This window comes from Oryx dammah, unplaced genomic scaffold (genome assembly GCF_014754425.2).
Source record: "Oryx dammah isolate SB20612 unplaced genomic scaffold, SCBI_Odam_1.1 HiC_scaffold_2, whole genome shotgun sequence".
Lineage (NCBI taxonomy): Eukaryota > Metazoa > Chordata > Mammalia > Artiodactyla > Bovidae > Oryx > Oryx dammah.
Window position 1 is genome coordinate 104106952 of NW_024070186.1, and position 27000 is coordinate 104133951.

Sequence of the window (27000 nt, forward strand, 5' to 3'; positions counted from 1 at the left end):
TTCTAGACAGACCTAACAGGCTGTCAAAAATACTTAAGAACAGAAAAAAGATTTAAGTTTACCATGAATTGAAAATTTGAAGAATAAGTGCATGTCCTGAAAATTGCAACTAAACAATATTTACTAATTTTGTTCATTTTATGTCACATTCCTTGGTCTTATAAATCATCAGTTCACCATAAAGTATTCAAACATCAGTAAACCAATCACACGTTTTTATTCCCAGACTGAGAAAACTCTATGCATTTAAGTAATCATTATTAAAATTAATCCTAAAATATTCCAAAGGAAGCAGTTTTGAATACAACTTATGTACAAAAGGACAGAATTATAGTATGTGAGTTTCAAAGTTTGATATAATTTGCCACATGTATATATTTTAAAATCTCAACTTTTTCTTCATTGTGTGGTTTTCATATTCAAAATAGTTTTATGGTACTGCTACACCTGCTTCTATTATTTTTAATCATTTTTTTTAAGCTCCCATAATGCTTTTTGATACTGATTCACTTTTCATTTAATGCCAAAGGCAATACAAAAAGCTTTGAGGGAACAAACCAATGTAATATTTACTAAGACATGTATTCTCTAGATAACTGGGGACTTCAATAAATTGACTTTTTAACCAATAGCCCATTACACTGGTGAAATAAGCCAGGGATTCTGAAATAGTTAATTTTTAAAAATTAATTACTTTAAAGGAAAATTTAACTTACTTGATAATAGAGATTACATGTCACCTTTAAAATACTAGTAAAACTGACAAGTTAAAAATACACAATTATCACACTTCCCTGATCAATACAGAAGGTGAACCCATCAGATGCGAAAAAGTTGAGACCAGCTCTGATACCACATAGCTCTTGACTGCTTCACTGCTTCCAGGTAAATAAGTAAGATGCATCATGGGCCTGCTCTTACCGGTCAAGTCAAGACTTTCCATTGTGATGTCAATGGAACATCAGAACTTCCAACTTCTGTGATGCAGCAGGATTCTGTGGAGGACCCATAGCAAAGTGATTAAAATGGTGAGCTCGGAAGCCCTTTCCAACTACACTGACACTTAGTCTCCTTTAGAAAAATCATCCCTAAATAAGATGTATTAACAGCCAACCAATCAAAATCAGGAAAATGATTAAACATCCCTGGACTAACACTACTGAGGAAAAAAAGACCTAAAGTATTTATTGTCAACTTTAATTTAACAAAAAGATGATTACTAAAATTACTCAATGGGAATTCTGAGGCCAAAGTTACAGAGACAAAGAATTACAGGCAATTACTTCTTAGTTTGCTGACTAAATTCAGGTATAGAGTTACAGGCAAATCCTCTGGAAAAACATGGAATTAAAATGACATCCTGACTAAAGTCAAGTTATTTGAAATGACTGGTTCAACCGAACCAGTTAAAGCTTAACCACAATTAAGCTATGGTTCAGATGCTTATATTTTATCTTTTAAAGATGAGTGAAGCCAAGCCAGTTCTTTTATTAAGGGGTGGGGGAACACATACAAATACAGAAAAGCTGTTATAAATTACTTTCTAACTACATATGATGAAATAAATGAGGACTGAAATCAAGTGTACAAATTAAATAAAATTTTATATTAATACTGCAAATATAGACATATACCTAAATTATCATTTTTTGTGAAATATTTTATTTTTAATGTTTCCATTTATTTATTTTTAAATTAGTTTATTTATTTTAATTGGAGGCTAATTACTTTTACAATATTGTAGAATCAGCCATGGGTGTACATGTGTTCCCCATCCTGAAACCCCCCTCCCACCTCTCTCCCCATCCCATCTCTCGGGGTCATCCCAGTGCAACGGCCCTGAGTGCCCTGTCTCATCATCAAACCTGGGCTGACGATCCATTTCACATATGGTACTATACATGTTTCAATACTATTCTCTCAAATCATCCCACCCTCGCCTTCTCCCACAGAATCCAAAAGTCTGTGTCTCTTTTGCTGTCTGGCATTAATATAGACATATACCTAAATTGTAATTTTTTTTAATTAAGCTATTTCAGTTTCTATGTGAGACACATTCATTTAGTTTCTCAAGTGCTTCATATGGTAATACTAAATCACACTCAACTAAGAGATAATTTCCTACTCCTTTGTATATTATGACAACATATTTCTTTACAATCAGTAGGCTACAACATACTTAGGAAACTGGGTATCACTTACTGGCTTACTGCTTGATCAATATTGTTAGTCATTTTATGTGTTAGCTAAAGTTTTTTTCAGCCACTACAATATGGAAGAACTCGCTTTTATACATTAAATATCAAAAATGTGTAATGATTCATTTGAGTAATCCTAACTAGATGTAGATAATTCAGTTGTCACCCAATGCTACAGAAGAAAACAATAACCAGAAAGAATAAAATATTAAATGGTCTTACATGGCTTCTCACAAGATACTACTGATTTATCCACATTTTTTAGAACAAGGGTATGGATGAAAGAAGAAATCCAGATCTCTGAAAAAATTACAAGGGACACATGAATACTTTCAAATTAAATGCTTATGTTGTTACGAAGGAAGTGTACAATTCCAAAAACTGATTAAATAAATGGTATAAAAGTCTCTCCTTAATTATTATAAACTAAATCGCTAACATTAAAACTGCTATTTTAAGAAAATGACATACACTATCTCAAATATTTATGTCCATGCTTTTTCTTCATATAAATTTATAAAAGCCACTATCAAGAACCATTAAAAGAAAAATTATGAAATAGGTAAAAATCATGAATATCTATAAATAACTATCAAGTAAATAAACTGGTATAAACTTTTAAAAAATGAATTTAATTCATACTGCCACAACTGGGAGAGATGACACCACTCTTATGGCAGAAAGCGAAGAACTAAAGAGCCTCTTGATGAAAGTGAAAGAGGAGAGTGAAAAAGCTGACTTAAAACTCAATATTCAAAACAACTAAGATCATGGCATTCAGCCTCATCACTTCATGGCAAATAGATGGGCAAACAATGGAATCAATGACAGACTTTATTTTCTTGGGCTCCAAAATCACTGTGGCTGGTAATTAAAAGACGCTTGCTCCTTAGAAGAAAACCTATGACAGACTTAGGCAGCATATTAAACAGCAGAGACATCACTTTGCTGACAAAGGTACATATAGTCAAAGCTATGGTTTTTCTAGCAGTCATGAACGGATATGAGAGTTGGACCATAAAGAAAGCTGAGCACCAAATAATTGATGCTTTTGAACTGTGGCATTGGAGAAGACTCTTGAAGAGTCCCTTGGACTGCACGGAGATCAAACCAGTCAATCCTAAAGGAAAATCAATCCTGAATATTCATTGGAAGGACTGAGGCTTAAGCTGAAGCTCCAATACTTTAGCCACCTGATGTGAAGAACTGATCCCTTAGAAAAGACCCTGATGCTGGGAAAAATTGAAGGCAAGAGAAGGGGATGACAGAGAATGAATGGTTGGATGGCATCACCAACTCAATGGACATGAGTTTGAGCAAGCTCCGGAAGTTGGCGATGGACAGGGAAACCTGGCTTGCTGCAGTCCACGGAGTTGCAGAGTCGGACATGACTGAGCGACTGAACTGATACTGCCACAATTGGGAGAGGAGGGTCCAAAATTAACTTTGATAGGGTGGGTTTAATTCTTGGCGTGCTACAGTCCATGGGGTCCCAAGGACTGGGACACAACTTAGCAACTGAACAACAACAGATTTTTATTTTAGTTTGGAGATTTGCTTACCTTTTAGTTTAAGAAGTGAGTGCAGGCTATCTGAGAAATAAAGTATGTTATGTTCTATACAGAAGTTCTGTTAGGAGCTCAAAAACAATCACTAATCTTAAGGTATGTTTACTGATTTGTTTCTATAATCAAATATATACCCCCCAAATAGAACAAATCTATACTTTACTTTGATTATCATTCAATAATTTATCACATGGGATGTAAATATCTGTGGATAAAGTGGGCAAGGAGAGGAAGGAGGTTGATTACGCTATAACCAATAAGGATTTTAAAACTCAGGATAACAAAGAAACCATGCTGGACTTAACTAACTTAGGACAGGGCAGCCAAAGAATCAGCCAGGGAATAAGCCACAGAATGGAGGTCAATTCCGAGGCTGAAGATCCTGCCTGAGACAGACTCTGAGTTCTGAGCCATACTGAGACTCCAGATTTTATCTGGCTACTACAAATGCCCACACGGTAACTTCAGAAAAGTAGTTTCAGCACAAGCTGTTCTGTCTGTATTTAAGTTATAAGACGACTTCATAAAATGTTCTGATTTGATGGAAATGGGCAGCTGTGTGAAGTGTCAAAAGGACAGGTGGGCAAGAAAGGGAAATGTTTAAGGGGGTGAATACAGTCCTGCAGAATGGTGACTTGTGTGTGTATGCCCTTAGACCAAAGCCAGGGGAGATTTTCAACTGAGCCACCCATGCCTGTCTGTGTTCTCTGGGTCACACGGTGCTTCCTCTCAGCCTTCCCTTCCACCCAAACAGGGCCTTGGATTCCCAGCTCCCAAGGACTTCAGTCCCACCAGCTCATTAAGGACCTGCTCCTTTTCCAAGGCCCCTTTCCCACCCATGAAACTGCCCCACAGGATGTACACCAAGCCAGGACTGACCTGCTACAGCTCAGGATTCCCTCTGAGAAACTATCATGGCAGGTGGGAGTGCTAACTTTAAATTATCTATGATTTACCTCTTAACCACAAATAGGACATCTAACTTGGCATCTGAAAAACCTATCATAAAGATCTGGCCTAAGCAACCATTAAAATATCCCAAAGCAACTGGCTTCTTGATGGTTTACACATTGCCCCTTGGGGTACTATGTTTTGAAAGCTTATTATACTAAAAAAAATGAGATGCCACTTTTTACAATGTGATAGGTCCCTCATTAGTGTTAATGTCTAATGTAATATTCAAGGCATATCATGGCAAAATCCTGTTCTAGGCCAACATTGTATGTTTTGCAACCTGATGTCACTACAACCTAGTCAGTGCAGAAGAGACTCCAGGCAACCATGCTGCCCACTTACATGGAAGAATATTTAATCCCCAAGAAATGACTGCTTTTCTGACGTTTTCATCAATTCTCTGGGTAATACATTAAGCTTTAACTAACTCATTTTCATACATAACCCTAATTCAATCAAGCTCAATAAAAGTCATTCTGAACTGCAATTATTTGCCAAGGACCAACTGCATTCAAATGAAAACAAAACAAAACAAAAACTTGCTGGGCATGATACAATGCATGGTACAGACTGCCTCTCAATTTATGGAGCCAGAAACAACAACAAAATTAGCCAAACTGTTAGAGAAGGAAATAATATTTTTCCTCATCTTCCTGAAAATAGAACATTCATGCTTTTACACTGGAAGAAAAGCAAAATGGAGACCCAAGAAAGCAGATTCTGAAATTATTGTTTTCAATTATGTTTATGCTCTGAAAGAGGCTGCATTTCTAGTCTTAAGAGTTAGTATGACCTCTGAAAGTCAAAACTAGTCCAAGTCACAAATAACAGTCTTAACATCCGCTCTTTCACTCAGTCTTCCACTGGCTTTCTCCATTTTCCCAACAATATGTATTCCGATCTCCACTTTACAAAGTAGGTGTTCTCTACAAGAGTTTTCCTGTCTTAAAGCTACTTCCTCAATTCACCCTTTTATAAACTACATGTTTACAAGCAAAATGTAAATGTTGTTTATAAATAAAAGCTAAATACAAATGCCAAGCTCTTACTTCTATGTAAATGTATCATATTTGTAGTCCAAAAAAAACTCATTAAAGCTTTCCCAGACTTGTGTGTGCATAAGGCCCCCTGCTGCTGCTGCTGCTAAGTCACTTCAGTCGTATCAACTCTGTGTGACCCCAGAGACGGCAGCCCACCAGGCTCCCCTGTCCCTGGGATTCTCCAGGCAAGAAGACTGGAGTGGGTTGCCATTTCCTTCTCCAATGCATAAAAGTAAAAAGTGAAAGTGAAGTCGCTCAGTCGTGTCTGACTCTTATCCCCCTACTCACCCCCAAAGTATTTAATATTCTTTTCATCTCCTCAGTAGTACTACCAGGCACACTGCAAAATAATATAGTGCTGAAAATGCATACCTGCTGTTATGCAATTTTGGTCAATCAATTCCACAACTCAGGTCACTGTGGTATAGCAGAGGACAAAGGATGTTTTTTTTCTAAAAATGATAAGCTCTGGTTAAATCATTTGCTGAAATAAATTACCTTTATGCAGACAAAGATAAATGCTTGGAAATATATAATACATATACTTGTTTTAAAAAAGAGTTGTCTATTTTCATAATTCTTATTGTCACTGTCTTCATTTTATTATTTTATTTTATTAAGGTATGATAAAAGACACCACTTTCATTAAAATCACCCACCTTGCCTGTCTTTACAGCTGAAGCTTATTTCACAGGCATTCCTGCTCAGGCGCCAATCCTTAACAGAAATTACAAGTGTCAGCTACACTGAAAATGCAAATTTCTAAAAAGAAAATGCAAATCTGAAGTATCTTTGTTATCACCTTCCCACCCCCACCCCTGCATTTCCTCCTGACCCAGAGTCTTTCACAGTTAACAAATCTCACACATATTTAAAAAATAAAAATAAAAAAGCAAAACAAGCCTTAAGAGTTCACTAGATAGCAATGGCACCCCACTCCAGTACTCTTGCCTGGAAAATCCCATGGACAGAGGAACCTGGTGAGCTGCAGTCCATGGGGTCGCTAAGAGTCGGACACGACTGAGCGACTTCACTTTCATTTTTCACTTTACTGCATTGGAGAAGGAAATGGCACCCCACTCCAGTGTTCCTGCCTGGAGAGTCCCAGGGATGGGGGAGCCTGGTGGGCTGCCATCTATGGGATCGCAGTGTTGGACATGACTGAAGCAACTTAGCAGCAGCAGATAGTAACAGTAAAGCAAAGTAACTATTAATACAAGTCATTGCCATCTGTCCATCTGTTTGGAATTCCCAAAAAGGTGTAGAAAAACACCAGTAGGCAGAGATAGAAAACTCTAGCATTCATTGTTAGACCTCCTAAAATAACAAGATGAAAGATTTGGAAATCCTCTCCCCTTCAGCAGTCAGTATTGACCAGTTATAAAACTATGCTTTAAAAACTACCTTCCACCTATCTACATGCCAAGAGCACAAAGATGCAAATAAGATTGCTGTTCTCTGGAAGCTAATGATCCAGACAGGTAATCACACTCACTCACTCACACACACACACACACACACACACATACAGAGTTACACAATAACAGAAAGAAATGTGTAATGTCAAAATGGTAAGCAGAGAATTTCCCCAAAGTTAGATTGCGCAAGGAAATCTTTATATAGGAAATGAAGAGGATGGAGAAGGGTGTCACAGGCACAGACCCAGATGGGGCCTAAGTTCATTATGCAGGAAGGGGCAGGAGGCAGATCTGGGGTCACATCAGACAGTGGAACATGAAATGTAGGCAAATGAGAGTAATGCAACTTGCCCTTCTTTTTTTCTCTCTCCAGAGTCTCATAAATAGTAGAGCACAGTTAGCAGCATGGTGTTCTGCAAAGCATACTGACCTTAGGGGCCAAACTTGTATCCCTCATTCACCCCCTGCCACTGTGAGCCAATTCCTGAGACTCTCTGAGCCTTCACTCCTCATCGACAGGATAACAATTCTTACACCTCAACAGGTTGCCTTAAATTATTAGAAAATGTTATAAATACAAAGGGTTTGGCATATAGGAAGTGCTCAATAAATGTTAGTGAGGTCACTAGAGTTAAAAACTATGTGGGAGAAAAGCAATAAAAAAAGTAACATTGTGAATGTGCTCAAGTTTGCTTTGAATATTCTCAGTATTTGAATACTAAGTAAATTGCTAGTGTTTCAAAACGTAGATTTTGGTTTAAGTAGTTTTAACATATGTTTAATTCTGACAGTCTGAACAACCACTTTTTACTCCTGCCAATTTCAAGCTACATTAACTGATTTGATAATGTGGACATTTTATTTTAATGTTCCTTTGCCGTTAAGACTGTTGTTTCAGGGACCATGGTGCACCTAGGAATTTCTGCAGTTTCCGTAAGTAGAGGTGGAAAATGAGCAGGCATTAGTCTAGTCAGATGGCTTGGCAGGGAGGCCCTGAATGCCTCTTTTATACTCTTGAGAACTATGTAAATGTGCCTCTGACCTTCTCAGGCAGGGGAAATTGCACATTTAAGGCAGAAAGAGTTTCACTTCCAGGAAGAGTATAGAAACATGCTTGCCAGCAGCTATATGAGGTACACTGACAGGGAACCCCCAGGTACTTTGGGAAGATTCATTAGCTCTATCAAGCCACTGAGCTGGAAAATATAAGGTTAAGATAATCCCAGCCCTGTGGGATATCACATATCCACATTACTGTGGCTTTGTCCAAGTAAACCTTGGCCTACACACCTGAGGAAGTAGACTGTATCTTCAAGGAGGGATTCTGTGAATGAAACTCCCTGGAGGAATCTCAGGACCACCTTGTCCTTTGAGGTAAGAAAGGATTCCTTCAATCAGCAATCATTCACAACAGACAGAAAATCATACTCTTAACTTAGTCCAAAGTCAGTTGATTAAAAAAAAGGAAGTCAGTTGTGAGCAATTTACATAATTTTAAATGGAAACATTCAAAAACCATTCTGTTTCAAGAAGTAAAGGACACTGATCTTTCCCTTTTCTCCTGTATTACTTAAATTGCACAAAGACAATTTAAAGAAAAATAAACATAATGTACAATTCTGTCATATAAAAATCACATCTCTATTAAAATTTATATTATGTTATTTAAAAACCATACTATTCAAAAAGAGTCCTTGTCCCTTTCAGGTGTGCCTAAAGGATATCTAGCAAGTAGTTTTGCAGCAGAAAGACTCTAGTTCCAGATATGTTGATTCCAAGAACATTTCCGATCAGTCAGTCAGTTCAGTTGGCTCAGCTGTATTTGACCCTGTGACCCCATGGACTGCTGCACACCAGGCCTCCCTCTCCATCACCAACTCCCGGAGTTTACTCAAACTCACGTCCATTGAGTCGGTGATGCCATCCAACCATCTCTCATCCTCTGTCATCCCCTTCTCTTCCCACCTTCCATTTTTCCCAGCATCAACGTCTTTTCCAATGAGTCAGTTCTTATCATCAGGTGGACAAAGTATCGGAGTTTCAGCTGTAGCATCAGTCCTTCCAATGAATATGCAGGACTGATTTCCTTTAGGATTGACTGGTTTGATCTCCTTGCTGTCCAAGGGACTCTCAAGAGTCTTCTCCAACACCACAGTTCAAAAGCATCAATTCTTCAGCACTCAGCTTTCTTTGTAGGCTCTCACATTCATACATGACTACTGGAAAAACAATAGCTTTGACTAGAGGGACCTCTGTTGGCAAAGTGATGTCTCTGCTTTTTAATATACTGTTTATGTTGGTCATAACTTTTCTTCCAAGGAGCAAGTGTCTTTTAATTTCATAGCTGCAGTCACCAACTGCAGTGATTTTGGAGCCCCCAAAAATAAAGTCTGTCACTGTTTCCCCATCAATTTGCTATGAAGTGATAGGACCAGACGCCATGATCTTAGTTTTCTGAATGTTGAGTTTTAAACCGACTTTTCACTCTCCTTTTTCACCTTCATCAAGAGACTCTTTAGTTCTTCTTCACTCTGCCATAAAAGGGTGGTGTCATCTGCACATCTGAGGTTATTGATATTTCTCCTGGCAATCTTGATTCCAGTTTGTGCTTCATCCAGTCCAACATTTCTCATGATGTACTCTGCATATAAGTTAAATAAGCAGGGTGACAATATACAGCCTTGACGTACTCCTTTCCCAATTTGGAACCAATATGTTGTTCCATGTGCAGTTCTCACTGTTGCTTCTTGACCTGCATACAGATTTCTCAGGAGGCAGGTCAGGTGGTCTCGTCTCTTTCAGAATTTTCCACAGTTTATTGTGATCCACAGAGTCAAAGGCTTTGGCATAGTCAATAAAGCAGAAATAGATGTTTTTCTGGAACTCTCTTGCTTTTTCCATGATCCAGCGGATGTTGGCAATTTGATCTCTGGTTCCTCTGCCTTTTCTAAAACCAGCTTGAACATCTGGAAGTTCACAGTTCACGTATTGCTGAAGCCTGGCTTAGAGAATTTTAAGCATTACTTTGCTAGCGTGTAAGATGAGTGCAATTGTGCAGTAGTTTGAGCATTCTTTGGCATTGCCTTTCTTTGGGATTGGAATGAAAACTGACCTTTTCCAGTCCTGTGGCCACTGCTGAGTTTTCCAGATTTGCTGGCATATTGAGTGCAGCACTTTCACAGCATCATCTTTAAGGATCCATCACCTCCACTATCTTTGTTCATAATGATGCTTCCTAAGACCCACCTGACTTCACATTCCAGGATGTCTGGCTCTAGGTGAGTGATCACACCATCGTGATTATCTGGGTCGTGAAGATCTTTCTTATACAGTTCTTCTGTGTATTCTTGCCACCTCTGCTTAGTATCTTCTGCTTCTGTTAGGTCCATACCATTTCTGTCCTTTACTGAGCCCATCTTTGCATGAAATGTTCCCTTGGTATCTCTAATTTTCTGGAAGAGATCTCTACTCTTTCCCATTCTATTGTATTCCTCTATTCCTTTGCATTGATCACTGAGGAAGGCATTCTTACCTCTTCTTGCTATTCTTTGGAACTACGCATTCAAATGGGTATATCTTTCCTTTTCTCCTTTGCCTTTTGCATCTCTTCTTTTCAGAGCTATTTGTAAGGTTTTCTCAGATAACCATTTTGCCTTTCTTTTGCTTGAGGATGGTCTTGATCACTGCCTCCTATACAATGCCACGGACATCTGTCCTTAGTTGTTCAGGCACTCTAACAGATCTAATCCCTTGAATCTATTTGTCACTTCCACTGTATAATCGTAAGGGATTTGATTTAGGTCATCCTGATATGAAGACACAAAGGAATCTGTTCAAAAATGATCCACAGTGAAGTGTTAATGCACTCCCTTTTGAAGTTATTTATTCACAAAGCAGTTACTCCTAGAACAAATAATACTATATAATAATTAGCTACGTTAAACCAGAAAGACCCAGGAAACTGCCCGTAGAGGAAAACAGAGAAGTCAGTTACAACCTTTCCACAGCTGAAACCAAGAGGTTAAGTGACTGGACAGAAGGCATTCAGCTAGTGTGTGGCCAAGCTGGACAACACTCTGTGATTCCACACTGCTTGCTGCCCCAGTAGGATATGATGTTAGCCCTGACTCGAGACCCCGTTCCATCGTGGAATCCCAGAAAGCTGAAGGGAGTCAGTCTTCACTCAGTTCAGCCACACAGCAAGCTAGACACAGAGCTAGCCAGAACCAAGGGCTCCTGTTATTGGTCTGTGCACTGTCCCTAGGCACAGTGCTCCCTTCTGGGCTGTCGTCAGTCAGGTTGATCTGACGGCAGGTGGCTCCAGACCAGATGATGTTAGATCCCTACTCTTCTTCTGTTCTTCCACTGTAGCAACATTTCAGGGCTGTCAGAGAATGTTTCTTGGCTCTAGAACACTTTCCCCTTTCTAGTCTGAACACATCTTTTAGTTGCAAAAGTAAGCACACAAAAAATTTGTGTTTCTAAATACTCTTATCAATACCTAGGAGTGGGCATCCCTGGTGGTAAAGTGGTTAAGAATCCACCCACCAGCGCAGCGACACAGGTTCAGTCTCTGCTCTGGGAAGATGCCAGAGGCCACATATGTTCCACAGCTACTGAGCCTGTGCTCCAGAGCCCCAGAGTCACAGCTACTGAAGCCTGCATGCCTAGAGCCTGTGCTCTGTAACAAGAGCAGCCACCACAATAAGAAGCCCACGCTTCCCGCAACCAGAGAAAAGTCCACGCAGCAACACAGACCCTGCACAGACAAAAATAAATAAATCTTAAAAAAACATTTAATAAAAAAAAATATACATACCTTGGAGTAAAAAGTTAATGTTTGTTTATGTGGGGGGAGGGGGAGCATATAGAAACTCTATACTATCCACCCAGTTTGGCTGTGAACCCAAAACTTCCCTAAAAAGTAAAGTTTATTATTTTTTTTAAAGCTGTTGTCAATTTACTTCATTCTAACAATTTTAAAATTATATACACACCAGCGAATGACAGGCCAATAGCAGTTGAGAATTTATAAACAGTAATTCTCCCTTTAAATACTCACGCCCACCAGAAACACCTAGTAACAATTAAATTTATGTCCTCCATTAAACCTAACCCCATGCCCTACAACATCAAGCTCCGTACAGTATACGTGCTTCACTGATCACTAATCCCCATTAAATGTCTCTGCTCCTACAGGAGTCATTTCAAGTAATGTGCAATATTTGGCTCAAACTAAGCCAATTCCAAAAAAAAAAAAAAAAAAAGGAAATATTCTCCTAGTACTCCCACTGATTTGACAGAAAAAGGATTTATCCTTTGTGGCTAATTCCAGCATAGTGACCCTCAGAAGTCAGTGTTATACAACCACAGAGGCCACCAATCACACAGGTCTCAAGGTGAATGGTGACATGTATATGCCCCTGAAAACATCTGTACTAGTCATGGCTCTCAATCCTGCTAGTAAGTATTTTGAAATTTTAACTTTTTTTTATAATTAAGAAAATCAGATTTTGTCATTTCAAGTTAAAAAGCAAACTCCCTGTAGATGCCTTACTTTTAGGGAGAATAATCAGCCACGGAAGGGAGTTTTTCTATACTGGTTTTTCTTAAGCAGAAATTACAGACATACATATTTTTGCCTGCAAGGTATATGTGCATCTCCCATTTTCTGGAAACAGAACATTGACTTTTAGGAAAATACTCCACTTTCTCAAGGTCCATGCCTAGAGTGGGACTGACCTAATTCTTCTCAAGCTACAGGGATAGACGTATAACCCAGGCTTGGCCCATCAGCTTATTTCATCTTCTGGAATGAGAAACGGGTGTGAAACCTGGATCAGGACACAGCATGAAAAATAACAGGTATGTGCAGATAGATACATTATCACTACTGTCTGAAATGAGAGGAGAAAAGAAAGTACAATGGCTGGCAGTTTTGTTTTCATAAGAGGAAAAGAACACAGAAGTAGTGGATCACACATAAACCTCCTGAAAAAAAAATGAAAGGGAATAATGTTTTACTTTATTTGAAATCCTAATTTCAATCAATTTATTTCAAAAATCTGGCCCATCATAACATTCAGTAAGTCAAAATGTTTAAATTTTCAATCTGTACTTCTATAGCACCAATTTTCTTTCAATTTATATTTCCTATAAAGAGAAGTTTCAAGTTTCAACAAAAAAACTGAAAGACTAGATAATGTGACTTCTAAAACCAATTATAAGGACATTTCCATTATGTATGCCATTATACTTAAGTGGATACTGGCACACAATTCATTCTCCATACCTGAAATTATTTTTAGCCTCATATTTAGGAGGAAAAAAAAAAACATGGAATAGTTAGGAATAGAGTGATTTGCTTTAGTGAGTTACCATACATATTTCTGGAAAAAATAACCAACTTTTAAAGAACAAAAGTAAAATATAATGACACGAAAGCTATTCTGAATATAATCTTTAAATCTGTTCTATGATTCTGCTTTATTATTTTATTTTTTAGATTCTACACATAAGCGAAATCATATAGTATTTGTCTCTGACCTATTTCATTTGGCATAATACCCTTTAGGTATCCATGTTGTAATGAATGGCAAATTCAATAAATGAATTTCACATTGTTTTTTATGGATATGTAGCATTCCAGTGTATGCATGCATGGTGGTGGAGGGAGGGTGTTGAGATCTCTTCTTTATATATTCATCCATTGACGGACATATAAGTTGTTTCATACCTAAGCTACTGTACATAATGCTGCAATGAACGCAAAGATGCATATATCTCTTTGAATTAGTGTTTTTTTGTATCCAGATAAATATCTAGAAGTAGAATAACTGGATCATATGACAGTTCTGTTCTTAATTTTCTAAGGAAATCTCTATACTGTTTTCCAAGTGGTTGCACCAATTTATATTCCTACCAACAGCATATAAGGGTTCCTTTTCTTCACATTCTCTCCTTTTTTTGATAATAACCTAAATACAAATTTTAAAGGGAATCTTCTCTGCAAAATAAGGTACTTCTATAGATAGAAATAGTCACAAAAAACAAAGAGTTGGGTATCACACAGTATATTGGAAATTATGTTCTTCATAAATCCTTCATATCATTTTTACTTGACCCATCCTATTCATAAATATATGCAACATGTTCACATATGAACAAATACATACATATGACCAAATCCCAACTCCCAAGTGCTGAATTCTACTGCAACTCAGATTCCAGAAGGTGCTTTCTATAATTTAAAAGCAGTAACACAAGCACTTGTTTCCTACTTTGGAGTAACATGGAAACAAAGAAAGAATTATCATTTAAATGTAAATTAAGATCTAGGATATATTTCCAAACATTAGCTACACCAAGGAGGCTTTTACAGTACTCTGTAAACGTCAAACTCTGCTTCAACAACACAATTAAAACTGAACTTCAATTACTCTACTTGGGGTAACAGTACCTGGAAGAAGAGTAATTACATCTTCTGGAATGTGGTTCACAGTCTTCAATAAATCTAAGGACTTCATATAAGGAATTTCTGGGGATCCTCAAAATAAAGTCTAAGATACAGACTTGAATAGAAGTCTATTTATCTATAATAAAATCTGCAATACAATTCAACACTGTAGCTAACAAGATAGTTTTAAATGATCAACAGCTTCCCTTTGTCCCATGCTCCACTCCCATTCTCCTTTCTCCCTTTATTTTACTGACATTTTTTTCTTCCAGTTTTACTGAAATATAACCGAGATATGGTACTGTATAAGTTTAAAGTGTACAGCACAATGGTTTGCCTTACATACATCATGAAATGATTACCACAATAAGTTTAAGGAACATCCATCATCTCACACAGATATGAAATAAAAGAAGTAGGAAAAAATTTTTTTCTTGAGATGAGAATTCTTAGTATTTGTTATGGTAACTTCCATATGTAACATAAACCAGTGTTAATTATATTTAGCATATTGTACACTATTTCCCTAGCGCTTATTTACCTTGTAATGGGGAACTTGTACCTTTTGACTACTTTCATCCAATCCCCCTCCTCCCACCTGTGGTAACCACAAATCTGATTTCGTTTCCTGAGTCTGTTTCTTTGTTTTGAAGTACATAATTGACCTACAGCACTACGTTAGTACTTGCTACACGACACAGTCAATCATTACGTCTACTCATTTCAAAATAATCACTATGCTAAGTCAAGTTGCTAGATATCCCCATGCAAGGATATTAGTTACTGACTCTATTCCCCATTCTGTACATTTCATAGGCATGACTCATTTATTTTGCAACTGAAAGTTTGTACTCCTCATCTCTCTCACCTACTCAAATCTCTTCCTTCTGGCAACCACCTCCTTGTTCTCTGTACCTGTACCTCTATTTCTGTTTTATTATGTTCATTTATTTATTTTCTAGATTCCACATATAAGTAAAATCACACAGTATTAGTCTTTCTCTGTCTGACATATTTCACTTAGCATAATACCCTCTTGGTCCATCCATGTTATTGCAAATGTCAGGATTTCATTCCTTTTTATGACTAATACTCCACTCAGCGACTCTTATGTCTTTAGACTGGCGCATACAGTCCATTTGTGTTTAATGTAATTATTAATAAAATGTACTTACTGTCATTTCATTAATTGCTTTGGGATTTTTATAGTTCTTTTTGTTCCTTTCTTCTTTTGCTCTTTCCTCTTGTGATGTGACTAACTTTAGGATCATGTTTGGATTTATTTTTTTGGTATGTGTATCTAGATTTTTGGTTTGTGATTACCATGAGATTTATGTATAGCATTCTATCTATATTTGTGATTACTTTAAGTTGCTGATTTCTTAAGTTCATACATGTTTTCACTGCATTTTCACTGCCTTCCCCACCCACAATGTTTACTGTTTCTTACACACTTCACACTTCCTGTTTTTGTATGCCTTAACTAAGTACTGTAGACACAGATGATTTTACTCCTTTTGCTGTTTAATCTTCTAAACTAGCTTTGTACATGGTTGATTTACTACCTTTACCCTATATTTGCCTTACCAATGAGATTTTTCCTTGTAATCTGCATGTTTCTGGTTGTGGCCATTTCATAAGAGAAGTCCCTTTAACATTTCTTGTAAAGCTGGTTTGGTGGCGCTGAACCCTGTTGGCTTTTGCTTATCTGTAAAACTTGATCTCTTGATCAAATCTAAATAAAAGACTTGCCAGGTAAAGTATCCTTGGTTGGAGGTTTTTCCCTTTCATTACTTTACTTAAATATATTGTTTCACTCCCTTATGGCCGGCAGAGTTTCTGCTGAAAAATCAGGTGACAGTCTTATGGGAGTTCCTTTGTATGAACCTGTTGCTTTTCCCTTGTAGCTTTTAATATTCTCTCTGTAATTTTTGGTATCTTAATTACAGTGTCGGAGAAGGCAATGGCAACCCACTCCAGTACTCTTGCCTGGAAAATCCCATGGATGAAGGAGCCTGGTAGGCTGCAGTCCATGGGGTCGCTAAGAGTCGTCGGGCACGACTGAGCGACTTCACTTTCACTTTTCACTTTTATGCATTGGAGAAGGAAATGGCAACCCACTCCAGTGTTCTTGCCTGGAGAATCCCAGGGACAGCGGAGCTTGGTGCACTGCTGTTTATGGGGCTGCACAGAGTTGGACACAACTGAAGCGACTTAGCAGTAGCAGCAGCAATTACAGTGTATCTTGGTGTGATCCTCTTTTGGCTGATCTTGTTTGGGACTCTGTGCTTTCTGGACCGGGATACCTGTTCCTTTCCCAGGTTAGGGAAGTTTTTGGTTATTATATCTACAAAAACACCTCTTTCTCTCTCCTCTTTCAGGCACCCCTATAATGGGAATGTTAGTATGCTCCTTGTCCCAGTGGTCTCTTTGAACTATCCTCATTTCACTCTTTTTCTGATTAGCTTCAGTGATTTCCACTACTGTGTCTTCCAACTCACTCATCTGTTTCTATCATATAGTCTACTATTGATACCATCTAGTTTATTTTTCATTTCTGGATTCTTCCTATTTGGTTGTTCTTTATATATTCTCTTTGTTAAACACCTCTAACTTCTCACTCAGTTGAGTCCAACTCTTTGCGACCCCATGGACTGTAGCCTATCAGGATCCTCCGTCCTTGGGATTCTCCAGGCAAGAATGCTGGAGTGGGTTGCCATTTCCTTCTCCATGGGATCTTCCCGACCCAGGGATCGAACCCAGGTCTCCTGTGTTGTAGGCAGACACTTTACTGTCTGAGCCACCAGGAAACCCCAACTTCTCTCTCTACTCAGCCATTCTTCTCCCTAGTTCTTTGATCATCCCTACGATCACCACCCTGAATTCTTTCTTGAATAGACTGCCTGTCTGTACTTCACTTGGTCCTTCTTCTTCTAGGGCTTTAGCTTTTTCCTTTGTTTTGAACATATTCCTCTGTCACCTCATTTTGGCCCAATATGCTGTTTTCATTTCTATGTATTTGGTAAGCTGATCTCAGAGAAGCAGTTTTTTGTAGCAGACATCCTATGGGTCTCAGCAGCACATTCGCCTCTGGTCACCAGAGCTATATGCTCTAGGGGTGCCCCCTATGTGCGCTGCGGGGTCATTCCCTTCTGACTGGGTGACTATGGGGCAGTCTGGTAGGTGTGGCTGGCCCCACCTCAGCTGGCTGCCAAGCTTTGCCTTAGAGGATGCCAGTCATTGGTGGGCAGGGCCAGGTCTCAGGGAGTTCCCAGGGTTACTGTTGGTCTGCTGGTGGGCAGAGCCAGGTTCCAGGGTGGGTGACTCGGGGGGTCAGGAGACCCAGATGTAGTGCTGGCTTGCTGGTGGGCAAGGCTGGTTCCTGACACTTTTGGCTGTGGGGTCCAGGGTTTCCCAAAGCTGGTGCAAGCCCACTAGTAACCAAGGCTAGATCCCAGTGTGGCTGACTGAGGGGTCCAGGGTATCTCAGAGCTAATATCAGCTTGCTCAAGTCCAGGACTGGGGCTGGGAGAGGTCCATGGCTGGTGCTAACTTGCTGGTGGATGGGCTGCCTATTGACAAAGCAGTCTTTGGGGCTGTGGTGGTGCCCATCCACTGGTGGGTAAGACTGGTCCTGGGCTACTGCTGGCCCACTCGTGGGAAGAGGCAGGCCTGTGGGTCTCTGGCTGCAAGGCCCTGGAGGTCGTGGAGCTGGTACTGGCCCACTGGTAGGTACAGCTGAAATCCAGGGACCCCAGGGGTTACTGCCTGCCCATTGGTGGGTGAGGTTGGTCCCTGCATTAGTGCTAGCCCTGCCATGGGCTGAAGGATTTTAAGGTAGCTATGCTAGTGTTGCTGGTGTTCAGTTGCTCAGTCATGTTCGACTCTTAAGACTCCACAGACTGCAGCACACCAGGTTTCCCTGTCCTTCACTATCTCCTAGAGTTTGCTCAACTCATGTCCATTGAGTCGATGCCATCCAACCATCTCATCCTCTGTCACCTCCTTCTCCTCCTGCCCTCGATCTTTCCCAGTATCAGGATGTTTTTCAGAGACAGAGTTGGAAGAGTTGGCTCTTCCCATCAGGTGACCAAAGTATTGGAGCTTCAGCCTCAGTCCTTCCAATGAATATTCAAGATTGATTTCCTTTAGGATTGACTGGTTTGATCGCCTTGCTGTCCAAGGGACTCGCAAGAGTCTTCTCCAGCACCACAGTTCAAAAGCATCAATTCTTTGGTGCTCAGCATTCTTTATGGTTCAACTCTCATATCTGTACATGGCTACTGGAAAAACCATAGCTTTGACTATCCTGATCTTTATTGGCAAAGTGATGCCTCTGCTGTTCAATATGTCATCTAGGTTTGTCATAGCTTTTCTTCCAAGGAGCAATATGTTCCTATTTGACTAGTACCTTGCCCTGAGACGTCTGAGAACTGGAGCCTGGAGCAGGCTGGTAAAAGGGCTGGTGCCAGTGCTAATAAATCAGAGGAAAAATTCCAAAATGGTGCTTCCCAGATCCAATATCCTTGTAGTACAAGGAGGTCCCCCAAATGGCTGCTGCCAGTGTCTATGTCCCAGGGTGAGTCCTAGTTCCCCTCCTGCCTCTCTGGGATGCAGTCTGGGATCAGCAAGTGAGAATGACCCAGACTCCTTTCAAATTACCATTTCTGCCCTGGGGTCTTGGAGTATGTGAGATTTTGTGTTCATGCTTTAAGAGTGGAATCTGTGTTTCTACAGCCCACTGGGTCTGCCGAAAGTAAGCCCTGCTTGCCCTTCAAGGCCAGTGTTCTGGGAGCGTTGTCTTCCTGGCTGGGGATCCTGATGTGGGGCTTGAACCCCTGGTTCCTTGGGAAGAAGCTCTGCAATTGGAATTATCTTTCTGTTTGCAAGTCACCCCTACCCCCTACCCCAGGGACACGGGTCTTGACTATCGCATCTTAGCCCACCCTACCTGTCTCATCGTGGTTCCTTCTTTATAGCTCTAGTTGTAGAAGATCTTCTCTTCTAGTCTTCCCATCTTTCTCATCAACAGTTGCTCTGCAGATAGCTGTAATTTTAGTGTGCCCATAGGAAAAGGTAAGCTCATAGTCTTCCTCGTCCCGTCACATACCACTCCTCCAAAGCCATCACTTTAATGCACTTACTATTTTGAATATGTGTTAATTCTGCACAGAACTGAGAATGGTACATCAGATAAACAGAGGTATAGGAGTGGACAGATGCAAAAATCTCTTTTGAGTTTCTAATATGAGAAGTCAAATAATATTTTTCTTTTATTTATTTCCTGAGCTATGTTTTTGTTTTGTTGTTCTCAGAGCAAAACACAGTTGAAGATTCAACTCTCTGCTCACCTCATCCTCACCACTACCTTAAACTTGGGTCACCCAACATTTGGTAAAGACGATGGTGGGAACTGGGGCAGGAAGAGAGAAAGGGTTAATAAGACTTATGTAAACCTAGCAATTCCCAACATACTGTAAGATATATTTTTTCAGAGACTACAAAGCAGCTGCAAGCTATCTAAATTTCAATGTACCAGGTTCCAAAAACTAGCAGTTTCTGTGTGAACATTCAACTACACAGCAAAGAATCTAACAAACACACAGAACTGTCTGCTTATGTGTGACATAAAGATTTAAAATTAGCAGAAAAAAAGTACTATAAAACTGGTCCTAAGGAAAGTTAAAGCTGAGGTTTGGTGTCCTCAAACTTTCTTCATAAATACCCCCACCTCCCTCAAAGACTTCTCATGCCACCACAGGTAGCAGCAAGTTTCACTCCACCATCTGCTACATCAAAACCTAGTTTTACACCAGTGACTAAGTACATGTACCAAGTAGTAAAACTTGCAGGGTAACAAGCACTCAACCCTAACGTCAACGCGTGTGCACGCTCTGTTGTGTCTGACCCTTTATGACCCTATGGACTGTAGCCCCCCAGGCTTTTCTGTCCATGGGATTCTCCAGGCAAGAACACTGGAGCCTATTGCCATTTCCTCCTCCAGGGGATCTTCCTGACCCAGGGATCAAACCCACGTCTCCTGCATTGCAGATGAATTCTTTACCCCTTGAGTCACTGGGGAAGACCTCCAAAAAGTTTTTAAAAAGACCCAAAGGCAGACAAGTAACCCCCCCAGGGGTCTTTAAACCTCACTGGGATATGCTAGGTACCTGGATTATGTCCCAGTAAAAAAGTCTCCAACTGTGGGGAAATAAGAGTAGGCAACATGAGAGCACACCCACAGATTTATAAGTAACCACCATCATCTTCTCTTTATCTGCTTTTATATCACTGAAATAGAACACAGTCTAAGCTGAGTAGCACCAACGGAACAAATAATAAAAGTCTCAAAGAACTGAATAGGGGATTCCTATCTTACATGAAAAGCATGTAAAATGACATATTGCAATATGAGTCAACAGAAGCATGCAAAAGGAAATCAAGTTTAGTAGAACTACGCAGTCCAGCAAGAGGGAATGAGAGCTTACTCTATCTGGTGCTGTCTGTCTCAATAAAGTGAGGACAGGAAGAGTTAAAGTGCCTCTAGACAAGATCACTGAGAGATTATAGCCAGAAGCTAAGCAACCCTGTTAGGAGCAAAGTGGTTGAAGGCAATGAAAATGTTACTCTGAAAAAGAAGTGCTGTTTTCATATCTTTGAGGTGGGGAGAGGCAGGGCGGGGGTGGGGGGGGTGTCTTATAAAGAAGAGGCATCAAAGACATAATTTTATATAGTGGTTTCAGAGTTTAAAATTGGAATCAATTAACAGATGTTTCTTTGAGGCTGTTTGAGGCATTCAGAAAGAGCACGTTCTAACCATGAGATCTATCCAAAATCAGTGAGTCTCTCTCAGATATTTATCTAACAATTGAGATGTTCAAACAGAAACTTCAGGAGTTACTATATGGGCACTGAAGGCTGATATCTAAGCCGTAGAGTCTAAGGTCCAAACATTTCAGGATTCTTTAGCTTTCTGAAATCAAAGCAAATAAAAGCTCGAAGCCATGAGGCTTGGAATCCATCATGCCCGGCAGTCATGGCGCCCAGCAACCACAGCTCTACACCCCTGATCTAAATACCAAATGTCCAGTAACATATCAAAGAAAAGTTTAGGCTGTATGCACTTTAAATCACACCAAATGTCAGTTATGAGTCAAACTGTTTAAGGAACTGGAATTGATCAGATGCTAGTTTCTAATTAGAAGTCTATACATATCTTTTCATATAATCAAAAGGTTTAATATTAATACAATTATCACCTACTAAGTTTATGTTCATATTGTTACCCTGAATTTAAACTGATTTAATAAAAGTAATTAAAAATAAATATGATGTATTATTAGTTTCATAAAACTGTTCTTTGGAATCCAAAATACTTTTTAGACATTCAAAATCTATAAAAAAATTATGGTAACATTTTTTTTCATTTTATATACTAAAAAGACACAGCCACCAATAGTACAGTTATACTTATCAACTTCACAAATATGAAAATAATTTTCAGAGTAAAAATTATCAGATGGGTACATCATTTAACATATGTCTTCTCAATGCCTTTTATAAAAATCATTATTTTACAAATATCCCAAAAGACCAGGCTACTAATTTTAAGAGAGTAAAGAATCTGTCAGACATTTATATTCTGCTAGGGATTTTATTTCTTAATTTGCATTTTACAGACTTAGGTCCACATTTTTATTTCATTATCTTATGAAATTTGCCTTTCAGCATATTTTTAGCTGAACTTGTAGGGCAGGGAATGCACCCTGGAGTTGAAGATCATGAGGTTAATATTTTGGTAGGATTAACATACCTTACTGGAGAAGGAAATGGCAACCCACTCCAGTACTCTTGCCTAGAGAATCCTGTGGACAGAGGAGCCTGGTGGGCTGCCGTCCATGGGGTCGCACAGTCGGACACAACTCAAGCAACTTAGCATGCATGCATGCATTGGAGAAGGGAACGGCAACCCACTCTAGTATTCTTGCCTGGAGAATCCCAGGGACAGAGGAGCCTGGTTGGCTGCCGTCTATGGGGTCGCACAGAGTCAGACACGACTGAAGTGACTTAGCGGCAACATACCTTATAAGTGACTTCCTAAGGGATTGTGCCATCGTTTCCCTGACAGAAGACATATCCTTTCAGTTAAAATTCCCCTGGACAGATAAGTACTTTGATAGGTTTTTTGTAAAAGTTCATTTTTATTGTGGGAACCCTTTTCTGAAGGTTATACCAAACATCAAAGTCAAAAACAAACTCACAACCTCAACTTTAGAAATCATCTTTCCTCAATAAAAATGATGGAGAAGGCAATGGCACCCCACTCCAGTACTCTTGCCTGGAAAATCCCATGGATGGAGGAGCCTGGTAGGCTGCAGTCCATGGGGTCACTAAGAGTCAGACACGACTGAGCAACTTCACTTTCACTTTTCACTTTCATGCACTGGAGAAGGAAATGGCAACCCACTCCAGTGTTCTTGCCTGGAGAGTCCCAGGGACGGGGGAGCCTGGTGGGCTGCTGTCTATGGGGTCGCACAGAGTCGGATACAACTGAAGCAACTTAGCAGCAGCAGCAATAAAAATGAACTTTTAATTACTAGAGATACACGTATTTGTTGTTGTTTAGTTGCTTAGTCGTGTCCAACTCGCTCCACTGCCGATGGGATTTCCCAGGCAAGAGTACTGGAGTGGGTTGCCATTTCCTCCTCCAGGGCACCTTCCTGACTCAGGGATCCAACCCAACCCAGGGATCCAACCAGAGTCTCCTGCATTGGCAGGTAGATTCTTTACCGCTGAGCCACCAGGGAAGCCCAGAAAGATGTATTAACACTTCCAAAAACTGAAAAGCACTAACAAACAAGTAGAAACAAGCATTTCTAAGACCCACAGAAGGTTCTCACTAGGATCTGTAATTGGGACACGCTAGGAAGCTCTTGATTGCCAAGGCTTGTGGAAGGCAACTAAATTTAAGTATTCTGAAAACCATTTTTAATTCACTTTGGAATACTCTGTCTTCCCATAAATGAATTTTCTTAAAGTATTAAAATATATACACAAATAATTTGAAATTTTTCAAAATATAAAATTTTAAATAACTACTACTGCTATTTTTGGTAGCTAAAATTAAAATCAATTTTACATTTCTTAAATACAGGTCAGAAAGAGCAATTGGAGAGGAGTTAAGGAATCTTTGGTAGCTAAGGAAAACTGATGTTGACTGAAATGTCACCAGGTTGCTATGGATAATCCACAAATAGCAAGAAGAATGCATGCACTGGTAATATTTATATGCAAGAGACCTACTAAAAAAGACAATGTCTTTAAAAACAAACCAGAACCTCCAAACTTATCTTAAATGGTTAGCTTTTCCTTTTTCTTTTGTTAAGCTAATTACTTCTAAGCAAAAAGGTAAGTTCCAGCCCAAACAAGCAAGGATAAAACTTAAACTATATGTCAAACACAGTGCTTAATCAAAATCTTCTAAATATCCTAAACCAAGAGACTTATTGAGATTTTGACCTTTCTCCTAACATTTTACTTTTTCCCTCTGCACTGATATTCCATGGTGATTTCCTTCTTCCTCTTCACCTAAATGCAGTTTAGGTGAAACTACATTTCACCCTTTTCATCCAAATAGTTTATTATCATGACTGCCTGCAGGGGGCACATTATGAGGCAGATGTGATTAGGCAACAGTCAGAGGTGCTGAGTGAAATGGGGGAAGACCCCAAGGGCTTAGAGGTCTGGGCAGAGTGACAAGGTGATACTACCCTACTGTCATGGAAAAGCGGATGTCTGTGTGCTTCAGACTGAGGCAGTAGCAGAAATGTCTGCTCTACTTGACAGAGATACAGCCTGTGATCTCTTTTACATGGAGCATTACATGGCATGAATCAGAAAAATGTTGAGCAGGCGGCAGGATGTATGCGTCATCCCAACACACACAGGATAAACCTATGGCTGAGCGACATCAGTAAGTGTCCTCACGTAGGAAGCATAGAGAGAACAAGGGCCCTACGACCGAAATCTCAGGGAACCTTCACAGCCTGCCTTTTGACAGCTCCTTCATCACTGTGAGAAGAGTTAGGAAAGAAGCAAAAGGGATCATTACCCATGACTGACATTATTGAGCATTTTCAAAAGTTGGTGTGATCTGTTGTTGGGATCTGCTGATCCTCAAGTGCCCTCCCCTTATAGCACCCTACAGCCTGCCTGTAGCATATATTGTTCTTCCACACTTTCCTTGTGTTTACAATCTCTAAATACTACAGAAAACCCCTACACACTGAAGCATATTTCACTCACAGAATTACCTGCTTCCCTGGCCAGGATTCTCTAGTGGCCCAGACAGTAAAGAATCTGGGAGACCAGAGTTCAGTCCCTGGGTTGGGACAATCCCCTGGAAAAGGGAATGGCAACCCAATTCAGTATTCTTACCTGGAGAATTCCATGGACAGAAGAGCCTGGCAGGCTAAAGTCCATGGACTTGGAAAGAGTTGATACGACTGAGCAACTAACACGCATATACTGGCCAGATCATACTGCATTTTCTGTTAGAACTGGTTTAAAAGTGAAAACATGAACCAACTGCTTTAATGCATAACAGATATGGCAAACTCATCATGAGGCGGCAAATCCTATCTGAGAATCTAGTATCACTTTCCCCACTTCTCATCTCAGAAATTTCAGTGGTTCAATTCAAATTAATGGAGGCCATATCGGCAACCAAAATAATATCAAGTTTCCTTTTCTTCTTTGGCAGTAAGTTGAGGGAGAGGAGAGAACATATTTAAATATAAAGAGTAGCTGTATTTATTGAGACATTGTGTAACTAATCAGAACTCGGAGGGGCCTCAAAAAGTTTCCAAGATGCAGCTTCCTTTTGAGTCTATCACTCTCAACACAGACAACCAAACAAAATCACATGACTGGCTTTTAAAGATCCAGAGGCCAAGGTACCTCCTATCCTAAAACCACTAAAAAGATAATAAAACCACTTAAATGAGAATGATCTGTGAGGATGCCTGAGGGAGTTTAAAAAAAAAAAGTCATTCTATACAGTGACTCAACATGACTTGTGCAAAACTAGTACTTGCTTCAGGAATACTACTGCATGATTTTTTGGCGTCTTTATCCCTATATTAATAGTTAGTCCTTACATGTTGAAATAAGTAGGGACTTATACATTCATGAAGTAATAGGACCAGATACCAGGATCTTCATTTTCTGAATGCTGAGCTTAAGCCAACTTTTTCACTTTCCTCTTTCCTTTCATCAAGAGGCTCTTTAGCTCTTCTTCACTTTCTGCCGTAAGGGTGGTATCACCTGCATAACTGAGGTGATTGATATTTCTCCCGGCAATCCTGATTCCAGCTTGTGCTTCATCAAGCCCAGCATTTCTCATGATGTACTCTGCACAGAAGTTAAATAAGCAGGGTGACAATATACAGCCTTGACGTATCCCTTTTCCTATTTGGAACCAGTCTGTTGTTCCATGTCCAGTTCTAACTGTTGCTTCCTGACCTGCATACAGGTTTCTCAAGAGGCAGGTCAGGTGGTCTGGTATTCCCTTCTTTCAGATTTTTCCACAGTTTATTGTGATCCACACAATCAAAGGCTTTGGCACAGTCAATAAAGCAGAAATAGATGTTTTTCTGGAACTCTCTTGCTTTTTTCCACGATCCAGAGAATGTTGACAATTTGATCTCTGGTTCCTCTGCCTTTTCTAAAACCAGCTTGAACATCTGAAGTTCATGTTTCACGTATTGCTGAAGCTGGCTTGGAGGATTTTGAGCATTACTTTACTAGTATGTGAAATGAGTGCAATCGTGCAGTAGTTTGAGCATTCTCTGGGATTGGAATGAAAACTGACCTTTTCCAGTCCTGTGGCCACTGCTGAGTTTTCCAAATTTGCTGACATATTGAGTGCAGTAGTTTTACAGCATCATCTTTTAAGATTTGAAATAGCTCAACTAGAATTCCATCACCTCCACTAGCTTTGTTCGTAGTGATACTTCCTAAGGCCAACCTGACCTCACATTCCAGGATGTCTGGCTCTAGGTGAGTGACCACACCATCGTGATTATCTGGGTCATGAACATCTTTCTTGTATAGTTTTTCTGTACAGTTGTATAGTTCTTCTCGCCACCTCACTATCTTCTGCTTCTGTTAGGTCCATACCATTTCTGTCCTTTATTGTGCCCTTCTTTGCATGAAATGTTCCCTTGGTATCTCTAATTTTCTTAAAGAGGTCTCTAGTCCTTCCCATTGGGTTGTTTTTCCTCTCTTTCTTTGCACTGATCACTGAGGAAGGCTTTCTTATCTCTCCTTGCTATTCTTTGGAACTCTGCATTCAAATGGGTATAT

General features: G+C 39.6%; 1 protein-coding gene across 10 annotated transcripts in view; it reads right to left on the reverse strand.

The window, feature by feature from the left end:
* BBX (BBX high mobility group box domain containing) overlaps positions 1–27000 on the reverse strand; it is a 290065-nt gene that overhangs the window by 158250 nt on the left and 104815 nt on the right. For 8 of the 10 annotated variants that reach the window (XM_040225323.1, XM_040225313.1, XM_040225237.1 and 5 more), the window contains one exon: positions 922–995. The exons of 1 other annotated variant lie outside the window; for it this stretch is intronic. The gene's annotated coding sequence lies outside the window, so the exon portion shown is untranslated. Of the gene's footprint in view, positions 1–921; positions 996–10692; positions 10704–27000 lie in introns of those variants that run through there. One more of the 10 variants, XM_040225274.1, reaches the window with a different exon arrangement.